Below are 26,747 nucleotides of genomic sequence, written 5' to 3' on the forward strand. Positions count from 1 at the left end.
CAAAATGCTCAAATACTCGATCAAAACAAATTAAATTGATGTTTTCAATTCCCTCAATCCCCATTCTATAAATTTCAGTAAAGATTTTGATTCAAGTATTTTGTTCAACTCAAATATTGTTCAGTATTAATATTCTCACGACCCTTTTGCAACCATATAAGAACAATCATAAACTCTCTTACGTGAAAATCAATCATCGCCATAAATTTAATTTTCAAAATCAAAATGATTTGTTAAAAGTTTAATCAAGTTTAACACAAATTTAAAACATCTAATTATAATTTTGTTGTTGTTGTGATTTGAGTTAGTGCTATTGCGCACTTTTACTCCTTTGTGTCTGGGGGGCTTAATCCTGCCCGGCACTAAACTTTACCTATAATAGAATTATTATTATTTATTTATCTTCTAACTGATGATGGACGGAATCCATCCCAGAAATGTATTACTTATTTTTTAATTGATACATAATACCTGATATTTAAATGTCAAATTTTCTACTATAAAAAAAAATTACTTAAAAATTATCTTAACATGAAAATTTAAAATTGTTATATAACATATTAAAAAAATTCGGTTTCGCATTTTTCAAAATTTCTTTCGGTTTTCTATTTTTCGTTATTCAAAATTTTTAACTTTCTAGGTTTGGAAAATGTTTCCTAGAAAAGTAATATCTTATATGTGAATGAAGACAAAAATGATTGATTTTTCGTTCTTTCCATTTATAGAATATAAATCAACTTCCTCATTCTAAACAGGCGGAATTGTACCCACATAGAAGACAAACAGAATACTATAAGCAACTTAATCCACCCAGTACTCATCAAAGTAAAATGCCTGAGCATCCATTTGATATGTTAAATTCAAGGACTATAATTCAAACACTCCCCATAAACCCAGATCGCATTGTACCCGCATCTAATTATCAAACTGAGATAACCAGAAATAATTACTTTGGTTAGATCTGCTTTATGTTATGGGTAATTATTATTGCATATAGTATATTGATAAATTTCATTTACTAAATTCATCTGATGCATTTATGTTGTATAGACGAGTAATACTGAAGGGCATTTAGACACCACCAGAGATGCTCCTAAATATAACATTTTAATGCATGATTGGAACTATCCAAGTCGCTCATATGTTAAGTTGTGATGAGAGGTAAAACAGAAACGTCACTATTAGAGAGATGCTCTCATTAAAGTTAGTTTCATTTTAGTTACGGAAGAAGTTCTTGAAAATATTTTAAAGATAAAAGTGACAAAACCGGCTCTACAACAAAGTCTAGTAAAATCATAATAAAATATGAATTAAAGTCGTCTGACTATGTCATAAATTTTACTGAGTATTGTATACAAATTCATGACATCAACATATCTTTGCAAGAGTGCAAACTTACTTTTTTAGTAAATAAAATGAATGTTAGATAAAAGGTAGGTAACACCCATTAGAAAACCATACCTATTAAATAAGTTATAAAATAAGTTTGTATAGAGAATTAAATAATGGAAAGCTTTTGGTAAAATTTATTAACTGATTTAATGTAAGTGTTGTTTTATTTTAGACAACGTGGACATGTGATGGACTATCTCTCTCTCATTCTCATTTCTTGTTATGGTATGTCTACAGGCCAAGTTAATTGTATTTGAGTACTTTGTGAGATCAACATTATTGAGGTCATTTTATATGCAATTTGGGAATTTTGAAGTCTTAAACGGATCTCATGTGGTAGTGCGATTAGAATTGAGTAGAAAATAATATAAGGAAACATTTCATGCAAATTAAATATTTTGATTAAATTTAAATTATAACAAAAATGCAAACTTAAAATTTTTTTGAATACAACTAATCTACATTCGATTTAAAACAAAAACCTTAATTCATATGTTATTGCCCTGTATTATTTAATAATTGAAAGAACAAATTTGTTTAATCATATCAATTAATAGTGGAAAGTTTTTAGTAGTTGAAATTTATTTGAGATTAAATATCAAATAATTTTAAATTCTAGTTAGTCAAAAATGATTTAAAAGTAATCTTTGTATTATGTCGACCTCACCAAGGCAGGCGCTCTTCTCCCTAACATTAACTTGGTATATATAGGCGTTCCACTTGCTACAGTTAAACTGGCAATTAAACAAAAATACCTGAGTATAGCCAAACAATACTGGGCTGACGAACCTCAATGTCAGATTTCTAGGATGACTTGGCTTAATTTAGACAAGAAAAGAACTAGTCAGCTACTTCAACTAAGACGGAACCTGCTCAGCACCACGGTATCTGTGCTGACGGGACACTGTGTAATAGGAAGGCATGCTATGAGACTGGGTCTTCCCTTTAATGACTTTTGTCGCGATTGTGGCTCTGAGGATGTGTCCTTCCTTAGCTGGAAGAAGACTAAAAATCCTAGGATCCCCTTTTCTTACCGATCTGACTGAACTGTCATTTTGTAATGTTAGGGACTTAGCCAAGTTTATAGAACTGTCAGGTTGGTTTTCCTTTACCTAATGGGGGAGTCGTTACCTTCGTTCAACGTTGAATTTATACTGATCTAAATGTATGTACATACCAACGTCACTCCTGTGGTACTAAAGTGGGGCATCATTTGAGCTCAAATGAGCTTTTTGGGGTACAAGGCCGCCACTCCAACCTACCTACCTATTATATCATTTCATTATGAAATTAATTTACATGTTTTATATTACTTATATTAATAATAATAGGCGATATATTCAATTCACTTCCTCAATTAGTCCGATAAACAGGCTTTGGCCTGACGCTGTATTTCATTCCATACGTATGTACATCTAGTGGCATTAATACAAATCCACCTTGATCATTTCAATTTAGGTAACACGGTGTTCCCTATATGCTAGCAAGGCTTTTGGACCTAGATTATAGTACACTGACCGAATTGTTTTAATCTGTTAAAACAATAAAAAGCGCACCACATTTATTTTATATAAATTTGGTTTATTAAATTATTTTTTTTAATTAAAACGCATTGTTAAAAGCGTAGCTATTCGAAGATGGCAAGAAGAGAGTGCAAAGGAAAGTAGAAATGCATAATGAGTACCTCATGCTAGTTGAGATAGCAACGGAACGGAAAATAACGGAAAAATAAACAAAGATCGCCAAACCAACAGTAAACAAAATTGAAACGCTACACAAAAAGCTCGGCTGATTGGATATATAAAACGCACATTTTTCTTATGAAGGTGATTTGCAATATAACTTCTAAGGCACATACACCTCAGAATATCAAGTTCAGCTAAGCACTTGGTGCACAAAGAAATAATAATATAGAATTATCAAGGCACGACAGGTTGTCTCACGGCAACTGTGCCCGAAATAATTCCTAATAATAAGATATATAAGGGTACTTTCTATAACAGAAGTATCCAAACGAAGGAATAATTGTATTGAAAAACGACAGGTGGTATCACGTTGACTGTGTCGGAAGCAACTCTTTGAAATATACAAAAGGACACTTGCTATAAGGAAAGTCTCCAAACGGAGGAATAATTGCATTGAAAAAAAAAGGCACGACAGGTGGTGTCACGTCGACTGTGTCGGCAGTAATTCTTTGTAATATACAAAAGGACACTTGCTATCTTGCTATAAGGAAAATCTGTAAACAAAGGAATAATTGGATTGAAAATACTAAGATATCTTAAGTAATTCTTTGTAATACACAAAAGGACACTTGCTACAAGGAAAGTCTCCAAACGAAAGAATAATTGCATTGAAATACTAAGGCACGACAGGTGGTCTCACGTCGCCGGTGTATGAAGTAATTCCTTGCAACATATAAAATAAGCTCTCTAACAAATATACGTCCTTATCAAATTCTCTTAGAGAAACAAGAAAAGAAAAATATAACACAAGGGCCTGAAGGAAGAAGACCTTTCAAAGACACTCAAACATGGTTATACTGAATATTCCTAAAAAGTCATCTCTATTCTTTTAAACATATATTTTTCTAATTTTACTTTATTTTTTCTTATATATATATTTTTTAAATTACAAATTTTGAAATAGCTATACTTAATAAAAGTAGAAATAAAGAAATTTAAATAAAAAACATTACAACTTTGAATATATTGGTCACCATTTATAAATTCATTGTGACGACTTTGGCGAGACTGAGCATATGAGAAGTAAATAAGCAACGACCATGAGGAAAAGGTCGTTACAAATGTATGAAGATTGTATAAACAATTTGCAATAGTGCCATAATGCGTGTAATTATTTGTGATGTTAATTTATACTAAAACAATAGATATTTTTAGGTAAAACATATGTTATGATTTTTATTGATTACGACTAGTCTATAACTGTAGTACCTAAGAATCTTTTTACAATAAATTAATTAAAATAATTGTGCAGACCCAAATTAAAAGATTTTGAGTTATCCTTCCACCTCTTGCATTCTCCTTGATTTCATACATATCTGTGTTGGGGTAGTGAAAAGCTACAAATGCGCTAGGAACTACACTGGTCTGATTACCTTTATGGCTATAAACCGTACTAAAACAGTGCTTAAGCAGTTCGTCTGCTAATCGAAAGTTAAATCCAAGACATCGTATATCTCCAGGAAGTGTATATATAGTTGATTCGCCACCAGAATGCACACATGTGTAACTATCGGTGTCTATAACCGTTAAATGAGTACACTGTAAGGACTGAATTAGGCTTCCTTTCATAGTAATGAAATATCGGTTTGGTTCATCTTCGACACGGTATACGGAATAAGGTTCCCATGGTGTAATTAAATTATTTGAAAAAATTGTAATAAGTTTCGGTGGATATAAAGATTGGCAGAGAAATTCAAGTCTACCTCTAGCTAAAATAGTGCAAATTCCATACAAACGGAACGCAGATGATTTATTGTTGAGTGTTAGCACGATAGTCGAAATTATCACAAAAAATTTATTAAAGTCCATTGAAGTTTAGAATTTTGGTTAAGTTAGTAAATTGAAATAATTTTATGTTCGCTAAGTCCGAGTCTGACTTGGAGTTTTCAAATTAAATACTTTATATTTACAAATATTTGAAGTTAAATTTTTTTTTTAAAAATTCAAATTATATTAAAGCAAACTATGTCTTACAAAAGTATGAAATGATTTCCATCAAGTATTCTTCGAAAAGTATTATAGATATGAAAACTTATGTTAGACGCATGATATATATTCCATAATAAATATCATTACGAGGCATTTTCCTTTTAGCTAGGTGTTTTATTGGAATTAAAGATTATTTTAATTATAACATAGAGCATCTGCTTAGAGGACCTATACAGGACCTATATAAAGACAACTGGTTCGTCATAAATACTTTGAAATCGTTTATTTGAATAGTTTTTAATCTGTTGAACTTGTGTTAATTTATTTACCGTATCTGTTTCTGTTCTATATCCCGCATTATCATTTTATCTATTCAGTTGAATTTACTTAATACACCCGTATTATAAATGAGATTTACTTCGTATTTAATCATTTGCTCAGATAAAATGGCAATCATATTTTTGACTTTGTATGTATGCTTCGAAGGACTTCAGCTATTTCGTTTGAGCCTCTGCAGAAATGTAATAAAATAATTTGATTATCAACAAAGAATTATTTTTTAAGAAAGTAATTGCTTACATATTATAATAAAGAAAAAATTATTGCATTACAACTTATAATATTTAAAAATAATAATTCATCGCAGTTTTATTTTAAAATAAACAAATACATGATAATGGTTGCCATGCGCAGACTTCTCAACATTCCTACTGTTATATATATACATATACGCATATATACAGTTGTCTCTTTACTTCATATATTTACATATCAAGAAAATTGGATCAGTAGCTAAAATTGTTGTGGATGTTTCGCGTTATAGATATTTTATGTATATTTAAGCCTTTAATATTGTGTGATTTGGAAATATAAAACTTTTTAACTAATAATATTTTGACAATAAATTAAAATAATTGTGCAGAACCAAATTGAAAAATTTGGAGATATCCTTCCACTTTTTGTATTTTCATTAACATTGACTTCATACATATCTGTATTGGGATAGTGAAAAGCTACAAACGCGCTAGGAACTACACTGGTCTGATTACCTTTACGGCTTAAAACCGTACTAAAACAGTGCTTAAGCAGTTCGTCTGCTAATCGAAAGTGAACTCCAAGACATCGTATATCTCCAGGAAGTGTATCTATAGTTGATTCACCACCAGGATGGATACATTTGTAACGATCGGTGTTTATAACAGTTAAATGATTGCAAAATAATGCCTGAATTTGGCTTAATTTCATAGTAATGAAATATCGGTTTGGTTCATCTTCGACACGATATACGGCATAAGGTTCGTATGCTTTAATTAATTTGTTTCCATAAATTGTAATAAGGGATTTTGGATATAAGGTTTGACAGAGAAATTCTAGTCTACCTGTAGCTAAAATAGTGCAAATTCCATGCAAACGATAAGCAGATGATATATTGCTGAGTGTTAACACGATAATCGAAATTATCACAAAAAACTTATTAAAGTCCATTGAAGTTTAGAATTGTAGTTAAGCTGGTAAATTAAAATAATTTTAGGTTTGCTAAAATAATACTTATAACGAAAAAGAAGAAATGTAATTGACTAAGATTTTTACAATTTACGAAACTTTGGACTTTATTTATTTAAATTTATTATTTGAATTTATTTTATAAAAATTTAAATTGTATTAAAGCACACTTTGTTTACAAAAATTCTATATCGATCTTATAACATTTACATATAATATGAAATGACTATGTTCACGTATATTTCGACAAGTATTTTAGGTATGAGAACTAAATATTATAACTTTATTGCACTACATGAGCCTTACGATCCGTATGAGTAGTATTTAGGCTGCCGTGTAAAGACGCTTATTCAATAAATTCTCAGGATATGGCAATGCACGCTGTAGCTTTATAAGTATATATGTTAAATTACTTTAACTAAATAAACAGTCTTAAAACTAAATTTAAAGTGTTAAAATTTAGTTCTAATAATAAATAAGAGACTCAGTACACTATATTGAAATCGTTCTTAACTCATTACGCATCATCATAACACAATCCGCGGAGTGGCGATCTTCTATTTTTGCTTTTTATCGATTTCGAACATGCGTTTGACATGTTAAGCTGTAAAGCCATTTCGCTAGCCCTACGATGCCTAGGAAATTTTTGACCTTAAACGTGAGCTATACACCAATGCACATATAATGAGCTATACACCAATAAATAATAACAGAGAAGTTTCGAACAGTAGTGCGCTACAACAACAAAAATCATTTTTATATTTTTTTAATTAATTGAATATTTGGCGGACCATACAGTTGTTTCGAGTATTGCTAAATACTCATTATCGGAAGGAATTTTGATCTCTTCAGCTTCGATTTAGCTGAAATTTTTTTTATGAGCTGGTTTTTTTACAATTACCATGCCTGTATCTAGGCAAAATATTTTAAAATTTTTTCCTTAAAGATACAGTACCTCTGCTTTGAGAATTTGCATTTATACCAATTTTTAAATGGCCATATATTACAGTTTTTGAATGATAGATCCTTCAAATATTTTGCATTGTAAAGATAATTTATTCAACTATTTGCAAAAAATACAATATATATCTACAATTTTAATTTATTTATTTTTGATTTAGAAAACTACTTTTTCTGAAGTCGGTTTTGTTTTCTAGCAATTTAACCTTTATATCGATCGTATTTTGTTGTATATTTCTTCTTTTGATTGCGTCAAGTATTGGGTCTCTAAGAGTTTTGGTGCTAAAAAAAAAAATAACATCAAAATAATTATTCAAATAACATTTCAAGACTCAAATATAGCATTTAGTTCACAAATTCATCAAAGTTAATATAATTTAAATTCTTACCAAATAATTTTTCTTCATCTCATTTTCATTCAGTGAAAATATTGAAACTTAATGAATTTAACATTTAATTTTATTTAAAAATTATATTAAGTTTCTTTGAACATTTTTTGTTATATTTTATGAATATAAATCAATTTCAGACATGCTGAATTTATTCTGTTAAAATTATGATGAACATCATTAATGTTTGTATATTTATTAAAAATACAATGAAATTATTTTAAACCATATTTTATTACCATAAATAATAAATAGTGCAATATTCATATAAATTTAAATAGTATTATATATTATTCATACATGTCTATAAAGAGTATTAAAATGAATAATAAATTGAGGTTAAAATGTTATTTTCATTTGATTGATTTAACAAATGAAATTGTTGCAACAATTCGATTTAATTTAAAAATATGAAAGCTTAATAAAACGTAAAGCTCATTTTTTTCTTAATAATCAATACAGAATTTAAATAATAAAATAAAATTGAAAATGGATTAAAAACCAGGTTCGTATAACAAAAGGTGATCATATTCCATGTTTACCAAAGAAAGAAAATAAAATTCACTTAGTTTATATAATTATAATTTTTTTTTCTAATATGTATACATTTATTTATTTTATGTTATCTTCACTTACAATACTTGTCAATACTCGAAGCAGCATGGTCAGCCAAATTTCAATCAATTAAATTAAAATTTTGTTCGTTTTTCATTACCCTTCGGACAGTATTGCGGGACATTCCTATGAGTATATATATGAGTCATTATTTTACAAATCGGACACCCTTTTAACCTCATCATTTCCAATTTGTCTGAAATTCTTTCTATGAGCTCCTTTCATAAAATAAGAAGACCAGTATCTCAAAAAAAAATTTGGAAATGTTTTTCCTAGCAGATATGGACCCATGGGGTTTTAAGAATTGACTTGTTGAAGTTGTTGGCTGTATAAATGACAGAAACGTGAAATTTAAAGATAATTGATAGAATTTTGAAAAAATAATTTAAACAATTAAGATTGTTAATATTAAAGTACAGTATGAACTCGATTAATGCAATTAATAGAATTCGAGGGTGTTACAGTAATCGAGGTTGTTGCAATAATCGAGTTTGGTTTATTTAGTGCTTCTAAAATTTTTAAATCAAATAAAGAAACACTAACACAAAGTTTATTAAAAAATAATATGATTACTTATTTTTATTTATAACAACATAATTGCAATCGTATTTTATGATAATAACTTGTTATTACTACAACTTATGTAAGAGGTATGGAATTTTCCTCAGCGCATTGTATCATGTGTTAAGTGTATTTATTGCCACGTCATTTTTAATTTTAAGTGTAATTACATGGTCTCAGTTTCCGAGTCTGAATGGATGTCAAGTTGTTCAGCAAGAGACACATTTCCCATAAAAAATTCGTTAACCCATTCATCCATTTCTTGTTGAGAAATAACATCTGAAATAATTTCATGATTTCATAATATTCTTATACACCGAGAGTGTGTTCTTAAATTCTTATGTTTGAGTATAGGAGAGCAAATAAATACAAATAAGTGACAAATAAAATATTAAGAATGCAAGAGAGGAAAATAATTAGCAATTCTTTGGGGTAGTCAATTTTCGAAATTGCAATATCAAAGATAATACAGGGAAAATTTAAGAGGTTGGTTATTATTAAGAGATTGGTTGGAGTTGCGATATTCGAGGGTTGCATTAATCGAGATCATACTGTACTAATATTAACTGTTAAATTAAAAAATAATTATTTTTTATTTCAAATGTATTAGTATTCAGTATTAAATTTTATTAAGAAATAAAAATTTTCAGGATTTGAAAATTTTGAAAAAAATTTTTCCCGCAGAACACAAGCATATGCGTACTATATCTGTATTGAATGAATTTTTATAGAATGTGCTAAAAATATTTTTATATAATATTTTTGATTTCGATTTGTAATGAAATTCTACATAAAACCTAAAAATTTCTGGAGTAATTAATTTTATGCCTTATACCAAACAATACACAGTAAAAAAAAACAAGAAAATTTTTTATTTTTTATCCTGGACTCAGATTTATCAATAATTTTTACTTAAATGATAAATATTTCCAGTGTGGTCTTGTTTTTAGAAGTATTTTAAAAAATTTATCAGGCGTCCTATACGTTACTCATAAGCACCATAATACCATTAAGGCCGTGTGCGAGTTCGAGTAAATTGAGGTAATGTAAATTGAAATTTCTTAGAGATTTTTTGCACTGTACTTATGTAAATTATTTATTTATTGCACTTATTTATTTTTTTTGGTTAAAAGTTTTCAAATTTATTTATTTATTTATTAAACATCTTATAAAATTTTCATAATGGTAACACCTAATTTACCTAATTTTTATGCCATACCGACATAATTCACCATTTTCCATTATCAGAAATTTAAAAAAAATGTAAATTTTTATCATACGTAAACATTTTTTATTGCAGAATATTGCTCCATGAAATACAACATTCGTCATAACACTTACCTATGTTAGGTGTCTTCTATGCAACAGATTTTATTCTATGAACTGTCAAAAAATATAGTGAGTTTGTAGTTTTATTACTTCCTTTTTTTTTAATTTCAGGAATATTTTTTATAAGTATTATTTAAAACGAGATGTCTACATATAATGTGCAAGAATCCTTCAGTTCTATGGAGGAAAGTAACGACAGGCAGTACAATCATGCTCATAATTATTTCGGAATTCAGATTGATCCCCGCATTACTGAAAAACCGTCACAAGTTTCTCAACACAATAAAACCTACAGGCACTTCACAGATGGTACTATAAATAGGGGCCGCGCCATTCTTCATATCCGTCATAGAATAAAACGCAAATTCAAGCGATTACAGCAACTGCAGACTAGGGTTAGAATTAATTCACCAGAATTTGATAACCGTACTGTCAATCAAGTTGCTGTATGATGATTCGGTTGTTGTAAAACTATGGATACGGAGAACAAATTGTTGGTAGCACTACTAAAATGAATTATATAATGAACTGAACTATAATGAACTGAATAATTCCTATACCTCACAAGGTAAGTATGATGCAACTTCATAAGATACTAAGTTTCATATTAATTTTACAATTCAACAAAATAATTTGTAATAATTTATTGACATAAATTTATTTCAGAATAAAATAAAACGCAACAGCGAGAAATCGATAAAAATTTTTACCAAAAAAAAGCGAAAAATATTTTGGAATTATGAAGAAATCGTCAATTATCAGTAATGGAAATAAATAAAACGATTGATTTGAGATTTATTGTTGAATTTAAAGAGAATTTGGCTTGGCAATATCCGTGTACTAATATTAATTAATAATGAATTTTATTATAATTTATAAAACTAAAATTGGTTATTATTATTATATATGTATGAAAATTTGAAAAGCATATATCAGTAAGTTAATTTAGTTATATTAGCTGTGTCAAACTAATGCACTTCTTTACAGATTAGAGCAATTATCCTACAAGCTTGTCAGAGCTCTGTATTTTTTAATTGAAATTTAATTTTATGGAACTAGAAAATTAAATTTACGGAACAATTTTTTATCGCTGCACTGTTTTATATTAATTTTTAGGTATGCTTTAAATTTCAAAATTGATTAATGTTATCCAATTTTCCCTAATTGCAGAAACTCGTGATTATTCAAATCTTAAAACCTATAAAGAAATTAAGGTCCTTTTACATATTGATATTGCTATTTATGGTATTTTAAACACAGTTCATTCTACTAACAAGATTTTTCGAAACCTAAAACAAGCAATTTTCGAATAATTATTGCTCTTTTTGAAAGCAATAAAAGACTAGAAAATAACACTGCCAAGGAAGATAATCAGTAGACTATAAAAACTATAAAGGATTCTTTTTTGATTAAGAAAAAATAAGATAATTAGATAATTTTTGCTCATCTAAAATATATTTATGTATAAAAAAAATGCACAAACTTAAATTGCAATAAAATTCTTTTAAGATCTTTCTTTATAGTGACATGTCAGCTTCTTCTTTGTAAATTACTTTTTATGTGTTATTAGATGACTATATTTCTAAGAAAGTTGGTTTTCATATTGATTCACAATTTTCGCCAAAAGTCCAGCTTTATAAACACAACCTACTCCTCCTAAAAGAAAACTGTTAAATTTTGCTCTAGTCAGGAGGATACATATTTGTATTGGCATAATGGAAGGCAACGAATACGTTTGGAATAAACGTATCTGGTATTCTGTTTTGCTGGTAACAATATCTTAATAATTCGTCTCCTAATAAGAAACTGACTCTAATACATCTTACTCCACCTGGACGGACGTCTATAGTTATCTCTTGATTTCCTTTACGAATACATTTGTAACGATCGGTATTTATAACTGTCAAAGTACTGCATTCATGAATTGGACTCCTTTTCATAGAAATAAAAAAACGATTTGGGGCGTCTTCAAAACTAAATACACTATATATGTCTCCAGCTTTAACAAGGGAATCTTTATATAATATTATAAAACGTCGCGGATAATATGATTGGCAAAGCAATTTCAGTTTAGTTGTTTTCAAGACATCACAAGTTTGTCGCAGTGGTTGACCGGAGGATAGAAGGATGTTGTTACCATAAAGTATAGTCACCAAAATCACCACAAAAATTTTGTGAAGATGCATTATTGTCAAATAAGGTACTGTGAAATTTAATGTAAAGTAAAACAACTATCAAACTCTCTCTTTATTATAGAGTGATTCAACACCAAAAACTTTTACTGACATGTATCAAACAATATAAGCTAATATTACAAACAAATTTGAAGTATAATTTATTTTCAATTATTTTTTATTCAAATATTAATATAGCATACTATATTTATGTGAACTTGCCATATTGATGAACAGATAATGTGAACTTTCTTTGAAATTTATGCAAATATATATTTATATATATATAACACTCCATATATTTTGGACAATTTTTAATGTAAAAGAGTAATATAGGTAAATAGAGCACTTTATATTTAATATTGTATATATATATACAATTGACTCTAATTCAATCAATTATAAAAATGGACAATACTACAGGATGAGGTTCTGAACATTATGTATGCTGGCTTCGTTTTTTTACCGATTAGTTTGAAATTTGAAATATTAACAAATTAAATTTTGTTAATAATTTAGTTAATAATTTTATTTTTGAAACAGGGTAGTTAGTTAATTTCTAAATAACATATTTTATAAAAAAATTAATAGCAGTGACTATTTTACTAATGTTTTTAATAGAGAGATTTCGGAAACTAGTATTTGATAATAATCATATGGCCATACGGCTGATCAGCTAAAATATCAATTAATTAGAGTAATATAAAAAGAGTGTTTGTTGTTGTAGTTCACTATTTTTCAAAATCTCTTTATTAAATATATTAGTTTCTATTTTCGTAAGAGCACCCAAGTCTTCACTGTTGTACAGCCGATATCGGACTAACTTTTATCATTTTCTCTCTTATTTCTAGCTTACTTTACACATGTTGGTTATTGTAACTTACGCACTACATATGCATATAATTATAATTACACTTATATTAATATTTATACTATATGATTACACTATTAAGTAAAATAGTCACTACGATCATATTGACGTTAAAATAAAATTTAATCATTATTTTTAATTAAAAATAAAAATTCCTTTTAATGCCTTTTTATTCGTCTTCATGAGGAAAACTCCCAGTTAAGAACGGATTATAATGTCATAACTCTTTAGTTATTACCACATATCAGAATACCTCCACTTTTAAATTCAATTATAATTAAAGTAATTTGTTATTGATGATATGTTCGGTAAATGTTATTATTATAAAATAATTCTCACAAAAAAACCTTTATACTATGTTCAGACAGCCAAATTTCCTTAATTTCGTAAAAATGAAATGAAGTTAATTTTAAAAGTATTCATACTGCTTCAAATTAAGGAAATCATATGTTTTTTGGTTACAAATCGAATGCTAAAAATTACATGCTCCGAACACAAATTGTATCTGCGAAATTTTAAAAGTTTAATATTATTATTATAAAGGTTAGCATTCAGTAGTTTTATTAGCTTTAGTGGATTTAAGGTATGTGAATTATTATTTTTCACTCTATTTGAAATTAATAACAGTTACAGTTTTTATCTCTATATTCAAATTTAAAAATTCACACTACTTTCAAAATATTTTCCCGGTTTTATTAAAATCAACTGTCACTGACATTTATTAAAACAAACTGTCCCTGACATTAATTTAAAAAAAATGTCACTTTTTCCTTATCGCAACTTTATTTTTCGCTAAAATTTATCTTATCTATCTTATCTTATTTATCTTAAAATTTATCTATCAATGCATAGTTGCATTGGAAATGTTCCTTAATTTCAGCCTTCATTTCAATGAAATTAAGGCAATTTTCTTAATTTCGTTCTAACCTCAAAACTGAATTTTGCATGGAAGAAAGTACTTCATTTCGCTGAAACGAAGGCGAAATTAAGATTTTTACGAAATTAAAGAGTGTCTGAATATAGTATTACTAATTAAAATTAATTGTTCTGTGTACAAAATTTGACTGTTTAATAGATAGTATTTTTAAGAGTATTTTACGGAAAACATCTATTTCAGTTAGCAATATGTTTATATTTTGACTAACAATTATTAAGTCTCTTCAACGATTTACTTAATTTCAATTTGGGAAACTGAATAACACCAATAACTGTTTAATATTATTCACAATATTTATTTTATGTTGTTAAGCTCCGAATCAATCACGAAAAAGTATTATTGTATTTTTAAAGAAATGTATTATTAAATTAACAAGTAAAAGCACTTTGAAATTAATTGAAAAACGTCCTTCCTTTCACAGGATTTCGCACTTGCTAAATGGCAAGCTGAGTGCAATCAAAAATGAATTTTGAAGTCATTCGCATCACGTAAAGCACCAAAGTGGCGAGTAATTGGTTCTTTACCTCAACACGTAGAAACGTGTGAGCTGTGGGAATGGTTCGTTCCATTTCGAACGATTAGAAAAGTGTTGAAATTGCTCAGAATGACTTTCACAGCATTTTCCACATTCTTTACAATTTTCGAGTTAAAATCTTGAATATTTACAGAAATGGAGAATACAGTGATTCTTTTAATTTCATTGCATTTTGGGAATAGAGCTATTAATCACTTCTTGTGAAACTTATTACTCTTAATAAGCAAATTAAGATCAATAAAATGATTTTTTAAGTATTCTTAGAACGTGTGCGAGTTAGGCTAAGTTGCGTTCTAAATGAGGGAAATTCTAAGTTATGCCGATAATGTAGTGATGTGTCGATACGTGTTGATAAATGGTTAAATGTGTGCAGTACACAAAATCCCTAAAAATCTCCCATTTGGTTTAGCATTAACTTAGCCTAACTCGCACACGTCCTTAATAATATATATATATTCATTAATGTTTATTTCATTTTTACTATTTTGTTATTATTCAATTATTCTATCGTAGGTTTTATTTGAGAATCACTATTGGAACACTTTTTAGATATGGGTTGAACTAGTTAAATAGTTAGCATTATCTAATCTGTTGCTTACCGTAACTATAGGGATGAACCAGCTGTTTAGCCTGACGGTTAACTGGAATTATAGAGCAGGTAGCGACTTCTCTCGGCGGAAAACCGTTTATTAATCAGAGACAGTTGTAGACCAACTTAATCCTCAAAATGGCTCCGGCCCACAGATTTCAATTAAATAATGAGTTACTTCATTTCATTTACAAAAGACACTAAAAGGATCGGGAAAAGAACCGCTTGATCGGATTTAATGTGCTGCTTTTAGTCTTGACTGTCCTTCGTTTTAATATCGTAACTTCTGGATCTGTCTTCTTGTAAAAGTTCGTAATAAGAAGAACTTTTGTTTGTAAGTTTCTAAGAACGAAAAATTTCTTACAAACTCTCTGAATAGGCATTTTGCTACTCGAAAAATTGGCAAATAGATTTATCTACGATTTAATCATTTGCTCAATGCACGCAAACTAAATATCACAGTTACGTTATAGTTAACTAGTGCAACCAATACACAAAAGTTTATTAACCCGATAAACAAGATGTGGAGACATAATTTAGTGCATATTTCTTAAATACACACGTAAATAAATCAACTTTCCAATGCAACTATATAAAATATAACTTTTTGGGATAATATAACAAAAACTGACATTTGCTTAAACATTTCAATTTAATGAAAAAGCATAAATATTTCAAATTTGAATATTAAGACATAAAGATTGTTTATAAAATATATAGGTTATCCTTAATTAAAAGCAAAGCAAATAATTTCCAAATAACTAATTGTATCTCAAAATACAGATATTTGCTGTCTGAAATTAATAACTTTTTATCAGTGAAGTATTTTTAAAACATCAAATTTAATTTTATTAATTAATTTTTTTTTTTAATTTCTAAACTGATAAATATCAATAATCTTTTTTTTTCTATAGTTGTGATAAAGTTCCTTAAACCCATGAAGTAATGACTTAAAAAGCTCTGTGTCGAATCCTTCTTTTTGTTATTAATTAAATATATTAATTAAGTATAGTACATAATTAAGTATTAAGTACAGTATTTTGTACAGTTTGTTTTTTTGTGTGTACCATTGGCAAAACAACAATTCACTATACAAAATTTTATTCTATTGCCTCTAATTTAATTACCCATTGTTTGGTTTTTGTTAATCGCTTTTACTTGTTAATTTCAACATTTAATGACTCTTAAAATTTTTATTAGGTTAATTTGTCCTAATGTTGGCAAATGCATTATCGTTTTGTATTTAATGTAGCACATCAAATATATAAAAAATTTGACGATTATTTGATATCTTGACGTTCACGCATGAAAATAGCATTTTTGAGAACAATAAAAAACAATTTCAAAACAGTCATTAAAAAAAATAATTGTGCTTTGAATTTAAAAGTTTAATTAAAATTGAATTATAATAAGAGCAATTAAACGGTAAAATAAAAAACAATAAATATAACAGAACAAAAAATTTTTATAACATCCTTTATTATATGTATATGTATGTATATACATGTATAGTTAATTATACCAATAATGGCTACATTTACAATAAATACAATAGGTGGACTGTAATAAGAAATTTACTTTAATCTTAGAACATAAAAATGTTTTTCGAGCTTTTTCAAACTTAAAATTAATGAGTGGCTGGAAAGAGCAGCTCATACTGATTGAGATAATGCAATTGCCTGCAGACAAGCTAAAGAATCCATGCCGAATCAATCAAAAGAGAATTAGGAAACAAAAGTACAGAACAGAATTGGCATCCGATTTGTCACAGTGTTCTTTTTGTCTCAGTGGACATTGCGGAGTAAAAAAGCATCTATCGAACCTAGGTATTACTAGAGACGATAGCTGCAGACTTTGTTACGAAGAAGAGAAAACAGCAGAACACATTATGTGTCACTGTGATAGTCTCGCCAGACTCAAACTTCGGTACTTATTAAGCGCCTGTTTATTTATAACGGAATTAGGCACAACCTCTCCAAAGGATAGAATGGCGTTCTTAAGTGCTACTCGTCTATGGAACTAAAGTAGATGTGTTACAATAATCCTCAAAGGATGCAGTGACGTGATGACAAGTTCCCATCCCTTTTTAAATCTAATCTAAAGATCTTCAACATAAAGAGCAAATCATATATCAGATATTTTACATCTAATCAAATTGGAATATAAGCCCAGAAGGAACCAAACTAAACTTAGTTTATAAAATAAAAATAAACAAGTTGTATAATCAAATTAATATATTTTATGAATTATATTTTAGAAATAATCAAAGAAATTAAAAAATATTTAATTTAAAGAAACGTTCATTTTTTTCTTTAGAACTATAGCATTAACAATACAGTCTTCCTTATTAGTTTATATTATTTTTGACTTTAATTTCATCTGACCTTTTTCCTAAATTAAACCAATATTATTGGTTTTTTATCGCTTTTGAATAAATGTTAAACATTCTGTATCTAAAAGCCGAGCTGTCGGAGCGTTATTGTTCTTCGTACGAAGCTAAGCGTACCTTCACTCTAAACATAAAGTGAATGGGTAGATAGGATGATATCGTCACAATTGGGGTATTCTAATGCAAGATAGCGCCAACTATTGCAGATTTTCGAAAACCCAGAAAATATAATCCACATATCAATGCAAAGACATACCAAGAATAATTTGAGAATTTGTGACACAAAATTAAAAGATGTTTGTTAGCACATATTGTTACTTATAGTACATAGAAAGCTTTAAATGATATTGCTTCTAATATATGAGAATATAAGAAACTGCATTGAAAGAAATTTGAGCATATAAAGTTTGCGCAGTCTTGGTTAATTGTAGAAAAATACGATTAGTCATCGCTTCTAATTTGACAGGCACAAGTTCTAAGCCTGGCACTTGCGTTCGAACAAATTATATACGAACTATAAACTAATTAAATAAAAATTCGAATATTTCGTAAGACTTTCAGTACTTGGCAATAACAGAAATAGCGTTGTATTATCAGCAAATTTATTTAAATAGATTAAAATTTTTGTTGTTATTTTTTCATTGCTGTTCGAACACTTCTAGTTTCTTTTCATAATAAAATGCGTCACATTCGACAAAAACAATATAACATTATTATTAATAATTTTTCATGGAGCAAACGATTATAAAGCAGTTTATATATATTTTTAGAAGTAATTGCAAAAGATAGTTTACTTAAAATATCTACTCGTATTAAAATTTTTTAAATAGCTTTTCTCAGTAGATAAACCATTGTGTATAAGTGAGTACCTTTTTTTAATTCTATTGATTTTATTGTAAGTACATAAAAGCATCATTAAAAGCTTTAAGTGTTTCAGATGTATTTTTAAATAGCCCCACATTCATATTATTGTGTGATTAATACTAACAATAATATAGTATTATTAGTATCTCTCCAAAACTTTAAGTAAATGTGTTCTTATCAACAATAAGCTTGATTAAAGGGTTTTCCCAAATTTTTATCTTATTTAAAATTAACTAATAAAAAAAGATTTTGCCACCCATAAAATAAGTTTAATTTAAAGTCAAAGAATTTATATAAATAAAATATAGTAGAAAACATGGAGTATTCATATAAAATATAAATATTATATATAAAAAAATTAATTTCAGAACAACACACACTCGTGTTAGCTAAAACTAGATACATATAACAATTTAACAAACTGAGTTCACACACAAGCAAAATAATAATTATTTAATTTATTAAGGATGTCAATAGATTTCATAAAATATTTTGATCATTTTAATCAATGAAAATAGTATTTGCAACACCGTTTCATATCATGCGAGCTTCAGGCAATATACAGATTTGTTTAGATACGGACGATCATAATTTATGTATGCCATAAATTTAATTCTTGTGCAATGCAAGTTTATCTTTGACAGAATTATCACACCCCTACATCCCTTGCATGGCAATCACGTCCGAGTTTTATACAGAAATGTTAAATTTAAATAAACAGAAAAATTATATTTATCTGGAAATGGATTTTCACACTTATTATATTATATTTATAAAATAATATAAATTTATTTACTACGCTTACCAATTTGTTCCATATTATATCTTCGACATGGAGAGAGTCAAAATTATAGAGAACTTCAACATGAGAAAGTAATACAACAAAAGCAGACAAAGACTTTCCAAAAATTTCATATTTTATAATAAATCAGATCAAATTTAAAAAAGATCTTAAATTATTTTCAATATTGTTAAATTTATCACGAGTAACAGTTATATGTTAGAAGGCGTTTTCTGTGGCTCGCAAGTGTGGCAAAAAGTGTATGGTGACCTATATTCGCTAAGCAACACATTGGCATCACTGTTGCAATCTGTCAAGTGTTATGTTTTGGCAAATAGCAAATCTAGCACATTATAGTATAGCATATAATGCAAATTAAAAATTAAAATTAATGGTAAAAAGGAATGGTAAAAATGTTAGAACTTCTAAAATAAAACATTGAAATTCTTTTTTTTCCCAGTTTTCAAACTTAAGAAATTTTCGAATTTTTTTTGAATTTTAGTTTAAATATGATTTATAACATATGATTGCAATATTCGTAGGAATTTCCAATGAAGTTTCACAATAGCTTGCATATTGTATTGGTAACACTTTTTTCTTTACTGACCAATGTGTTTGGTCAGTATACCTATAAAAAAGTGTGGTTGTTTTGCATATTTTTCAGCCAGTATAAACCAGCAACTTGCTGTTTTTTACCATACTTGCGAGCAATTGAAAACGCCTAATGTCACACTACGAGACATATATAGAGTATATTTTTTTAAGGTTAAATTGAAGCTTGTAAGCTTAAATCTACAACTGTTTTTTTTTTTATAGATATCTGGCTATCTCGCGTTAATGGATTAAAGTCCATGCATTAAGATTGTAATGGTTTAATAAAAAATTTTTTTTTCAAACGCTACAAATTTTAGTTGTTCAATAAACTTGTAATGAATAAATAGATAAATAATGCTGCTAAACTGTCCTTCTTCGGAATATTGCTAATCTGCCTCTTACCCTCCAGGGGTTCCAAGTAAGTGCAGCATGCGTGATATCTTAATAAGATTTACACAGTCCAACCATACTTTTTTCTCCTAATCTCTCTGTTTACGTTTATTTGGTGCGTTATTCTCCATAACTCTTCATTCGAAATCGTTCTAGGCCGCCATATGCCTAATATGTTGCGTAGGCATCGATTGATAAATGATTGCAATCTTCTTTCGATTTCGGAGTTAGCAAGCCAGGTCTCCGAACTATTATGAAGCATATTTATTAAATATCAGTGATAGAGACATCGTATATTATGAACACACATACTTGCTGCATTCTTGTCAGTTTGTGATTCCCTGAGAAAATATTCAAAATATGGGTATTTAGGGTACCAAATGGTACCATATTAAACAAGCAAATGTGAGATGTGAAAGATAATTGTGGCTTCAATTCAATTTGAAGGTGTAATTTGAAATTTTTTGCAAATAATGGAAAACGTTATTATATTCATATTTATTGACAGCACAAAATAGATATAAGAATTAATAGAATCAAATTATTACTAAATATATTTTCAAGTTAATTAAATTTACTCAAATATATATTAAATAATATATATTTGAAATAGCATGAGATTGACTGTAATAATTACGTTAATGAAAATGCTTGAATTTATAAATTGTCAATATGTATGCAAATAATAAACTATTATATTAAATACTAACAATTAAAATGTATAAAATAAACTAAATTATAGCCCAATCGTATAAATTTGCTCCTTCCGTTTATTGTGATGGGATTTCGGTGAGTTGCTCCCGTTTGAATATTAGATGTTGTAATCTGTGTTGTGTTTGCGGTTTAATGTTTGTGTTTAAATTTACACGCGTAGTTGGATTAGTGGTTTTAGTATCATTGCGTGTTTGCTTGGTTTCGTCCTTTCATCTGTGTACACAAATAGATTCAATTTAGGGGGTGGATTTCAGCCTCCTTCACCTCAAATTATTGTGAGCAGTGTTGCTGAGTTTATCCAATCTGTAAGATAAATTATGAAAACTTAGTTGAATTGAAATTCTAATTACTTTGATTGGTTAGTGTTTTGTTTGATATGTTTGCATAGAAGGTCTCCACATCAAAGCCAACTATGTATGTGCGTAATTGTGGTTAATTTGTTGGAATAACTTTCAAGTAATCAACTATATTAATTTTAATAAATGCTAAATAACCTTTTAAATTTCTTAAAAACAACATATTTTTAGGTAATATGTACCTTGATATAAGATAAAATATAAGATACTCCTATATAATTTTCTCTACCAATTGGTTGGCAGATTATTATTAATACAATAATCTAATATGCTTTAGAATTATTAAATAATATTTATATTAGTGAGTAAAAATTAATATATTAATATTAATAAAGTAATATGTTTTAGAATTATTAAATAATATTTATATTAGTGAGTAAAAATTTTATTATTAATTTTATTAAAAATCAAAAATAATTAGTATTATAATCATCAAGTCCAGCCAGATATTGGCATATATAGAGTCTTTGATGTTATTCGGATATGCGAATCATTTGCATGAGTATTGTTTAGCCCAATAAGCACCACAAATAATTCAAAAAAAAAAAAAACAACAGGAAGAACAAATTACAATCATCATAGTAGTGGCACAAAAGTTTGACGCATTGTTAATAACAAGGATTAAAAAATAAGCTGGAGACTGTCGGGATTCCACAAAATCTACTACAACTTGTTAAGATTCTTTAATTCTAAAATCTATGACGTTTAACCCATTGCTATGTAAAATGATAAGCGTTTTAAGACTTGAACGCATACAGTGACGTAATGACAGAGAGAAAGGCGGTTTATTATACCTTCAACGCCGTTAGTTGAACAGTGTCAAATGATCTTTAAAACAAACAAAATTTGATTTTTAATTTGATCTATTTCTGAGAAATATATTTTAAATTGAAGTATATTTGAAAACAATTCCATTATAATCAAATTAAAGTATATTTTTTAGAACAGAGCGAAGGTGTTAGGCAAAAAGGGAAGATAGTTTTACTGGTTATAAAATTTGCTACACTATGACTTATATAGTGATATATAAGATATGATATACATATACTTATATCTTCTTGAACACAATACTACTGTTTATTCTTTTGTTTTTTTCTTTTGTGTTGGCCAAACATAACTGAAATTATGACTGCTTTTATTATTACTTTTACTATCTAAAAAATTGGACCTTTACTAGCTGATTCACTAAAGAATAAAATTTTGAAAAATTTTAATTTTTATTTATTACATAGAACCTTATCATATAAATATTTTTTTCAACGAAAGCGTTCTGAATAGAATCAGAATTTACTGTTTCTAAAATGCGCTTAAATTATACTGTCACAATTTTTTCCCTGTAGTTAGTGACACACCATCTGGTTGCCATTTAAGAACTGATCAATCTGTTACCCAATATGTTAACATCAGTTGTTCTTACAGTTATAAAATTAAGTGATCTAAGATGAAGTTAGGAGATGTAGAAGAGTTTTGAACATATTATTAAACAAATATGATCAATTAAATACTATGGACGTGTGCGAGTTAGGCTAAGTTGATGCTAAACCAAATGGGAGATTTTTTGGGATTTTTTGCACTGCACACATTTAGCCATTTATCAACACGTATCGATACATCACTACATTATCGGCATAACTTAGAATTTCCCTCATTTAGAACGCAACTTAGCCTAACTCGCACACGACCTATATCCCCCGAAAATGGCCCCTGGTGTTTTTTCTGTTCCCGAAACTAAAGTTTGTTAACTTCATCAAGGAAAACTTTTCGAATTGAAAGCAGAAAGTTCGCTAAAATAGTTGCAGACCATTCTTTGTCTTAGTCTACGACAATATTGTGCAGATTCTAAACTGCCATCAATGAGCTCTTTTAGTATGATTAACATTAGTTTTCATTGAATTGTAAATATTATGTGTTTAATTTAATAAATTCAGTTAAAATTACATTAAAGTAGTAAAAGTTGCTAAAAAACATTGGCAACATGTATTCGTTACAGAACATTACAATGTGTAAAAATAGCCATAAGCTTTTCAGAAGGCAACAGTATGTGAGAGAACGGTTTTTACCGTTGAAAGAAGAGTATATATTAGGCGTATTCGGTGGCTCGCAAGTACGGCAAAAAACAGCAAGTTGTTGGCCTATGCAGGCCTATACTGGCCGCAATGTACGCAAAACAACAACACTATTTTCTCTACCTCGGCCAGCATAGTTATGCTGGCCAATCACATCGGCCAGTAAAAAAGAAAATGTTACCAACGCAATAAGCGAACTATTGTGAACCTTCATTGAAAATTCCAACGAATAGTGCAATCAAATGTCAAACATTGAGGAAATAAAAATTCAAACAGAATTCAAAAATTTGAAAAATATTGAAAAGTAACGAAGAAATAATAAGAATGGAGAAATCGTAAGTATTAAGCACATTGAATTTTTTATTATGTTAGTTATTACCAAGTAACATTTATTTTATTTCATTTAATTTGTAGTTTACATACGTAAAATTAATAAAACAAACATAATTTTTGAAGTTTTTCTTAAAAATTTTTTTATAGAAATATACGCAAACTATAGACCACAAAGGAAACGAAGTGTTTTCTAGAGTGCATTCATAACATTTAAAAAATCCGTGAAACAACGGATTTTAATTCCGTGTTCATTTTAATTTTATAATAATTTATAAAAATATATTTGATTTATATGCACATATAAAAGATTTGCTGTTTGTCAAAACAAAACATTTGACAGATTGCAACAGTGATGCCAATGACTCGCGTGGCCAACATAGGCCAACATGCATTTTTTGCCGTACTTGCGAGCCATCGAAAAGGCCTATTATCATTTCTTCAAAATTCTAGAAGCAAAACAAAAGTTAACTACTATATGCCTTATTCGAAAATTACTTTTTAAACAATGTGCATCATTTATATTTTATGTAAATATTACAGAAATTTATTGTAAATATATCACAACAAAATAAAGTTATAACTATACCTAATATTGAAATTGCTTCACTGGTCAATTTTAAAAATATTAGAATTTTTGATTAGAAATATTGCATTTTATCCGGAATTCGTAATTAGGATTTCAACGAAGATAAAGTATAAGCACACTTGCCCATGTTAAATGATTTAGTTCAAAAAATAATATTTTAGAAAATTGTATGACTCATGTTAATGAAATAAATGAATAATATAGATTCCATATATAAATAATGTTTAAATCTAAATAATATTTCAGAATTTTAAATATTTCAGTTATGTATTAATTTATACAAACTGACTTAAATTGTTTAGTTTGGAGTTTATTTATATAGAAGTAATAATCAAATGTTAATAAATTCTACAATATACGAGTAATAACATAAGCGCGGATATGTGTAATAAAAACCTCTATTCTCTATTGAATTCGGGAAAGGCAATGGTTTCATTTTACAATCATATTTAATTATTTTTGAACAAAAATGAAAAACGGAAAACAGGCCACACATAAACAGATTTTCGAAATGCAAATCTGGGAGCACATGAGCAGGGAAGAGTTTTGGTAGCAACATAATTATGCCAACATAGCTATAAAACCGAAGTACTTGTATTACACAAAAAATAAATTACAATTTATTACAGAAAGGACATTAAAAGTTCATAACGAGGAAAGTATTTTTGTATTTGAATAAGGAACGAATTTTCAAATAATAAATATTTGGTTTGAAACTCATTTTAAGTAATTTAACCAACATTAAAATTCACAAATTCTAATAAACAGGCAATGCGTATTAATAATAACGTAAAACCACAAAAAAATAATAAAATGAGGAAGTTAAATATAATGTTAAATAAGTTTAAATTATCTTTTTAAGTATTTAATTCAATCCATCAAAAGAGATTTTATATTATTTTCAGTTTTATTGTAGTACCATTTAGTTAAGTACTCGAATACAATTAAATACAATTTTATATAACATTAAAATTTAAATTCAAAAACAAAATCCATTTAAAATTATAACTTCAATAAAAGATCTGTTCCACGAGCTACTCGTAGTATAACTCAAGTAAAACACAAATAAAATTTACACGAAAATACACGAAAATTTGCTGGTAGAACTCACTTATATATACACAGTGTTACTAAAAGTTACTACAAGTAGCTCGTACATATTAAAAAATTTAATTTACAATATAAATATATTAAATTATAAATTTTTTGATCCTCACTGGGCTTAAGACGTTTAATATATAAAAATGGTGAAAAAAATCATCATTAAAAGTTATCATCATTAGTAAGTTATCATTAAAAAAAATAAAAATCACAATATCATTCGCATTCTACTCAAAAAATAATAATTAAATTTGCTTTACATTATATTTAAAAGAAAATAATTATTATCATGTGCCTTTTATTTTTTCACTTTCATTTTTTGCATTTTATTTTAAGTTGCACAAATAACTGTCTTGCCTTATATTAAATATTTAAATATTAAAATATTAAATATTACTCATTTTATATTTTCGTTTTTAAAAATATCAGGTAGCCAGTATTAGTAATATTTTATTTCGAAAAACAAGAGTTATTCTTGATTTTTGTAGTTATAAGGCAAAAATAACAGTTATTTGTGCGTTTTCTCCCCTAATTGTTTGATTAAGATTGGATCATGAAGGGATTTTATATAAATCGTAGGACGTTTTAAAACCACAAAATTCTATTTTTATTTCGGACTACTATATTACCCATTCTCCCTTCAAATATTGTAGATTTTTTTAGCTTAACGGTAGGTTTATATATAATACTTAAAATATAATTATTTTTAACAATCACTATTAAATCTTCTCCCTCTCATTCCTTCTTAAATTAGAACTTGATTTAACTGTAGTAATAGAGATTAATTGCAATTTTAAAGAAATGATGTAACAAGTTTATGACATTAAAACAAATAATTTAATTATGTCTTCATTATTCAAAATTTAATTTATAATCACTTTTTCTCCATAAAATTTACTTAGAGCAGAGAAAAACCTTGACAGAACATTTAACTGCAATATCGAAAGCATTGTACTTTTTGCATTTCAATGTTTAAAGATTTTTGCTTAATGAAGTTTTAACATATCATCATATGTATTTGCTTTGGATGTCAGTGATTACAAC

The 26,747-nt window shown here is 27.7% G+C and overlaps 1 long non-coding RNA gene across 2 annotated transcripts; it reads left to right on the top strand.

The window, feature by feature from the left end:
- Window positions 1–569: 569 nt before the first annotated feature.
- Window positions 570–1,800, top strand: LOC119668644. Of its 2 annotated transcripts, none has more exons than XR_005251523.1 (4): window positions 570–664; window positions 726–977; window positions 1,051–1,433; window positions 1,549–1,800. It is a non-coding gene; the product is annotated as an uncharacterized LOC119668644 (long non-coding RNA). The 2 variants fall into 2 exon arrangements; XR_005251522.1 differs by having other exon boundaries at window positions 1,565–1,800.
- Window positions 1,801–26,747: the final 24,947 nt, after the last annotated feature.

The sequence above is a fragment of the Teleopsis dalmanni genome, chromosome 1 (genome assembly GCF_002237135.1).
Source record: "Teleopsis dalmanni isolate 2A chromosome 1, ASM223713v2, whole genome shotgun sequence".
Lineage (NCBI taxonomy): Eukaryota > Metazoa > Arthropoda > Insecta > Diptera > Diopsidae > Teleopsis > Teleopsis dalmanni.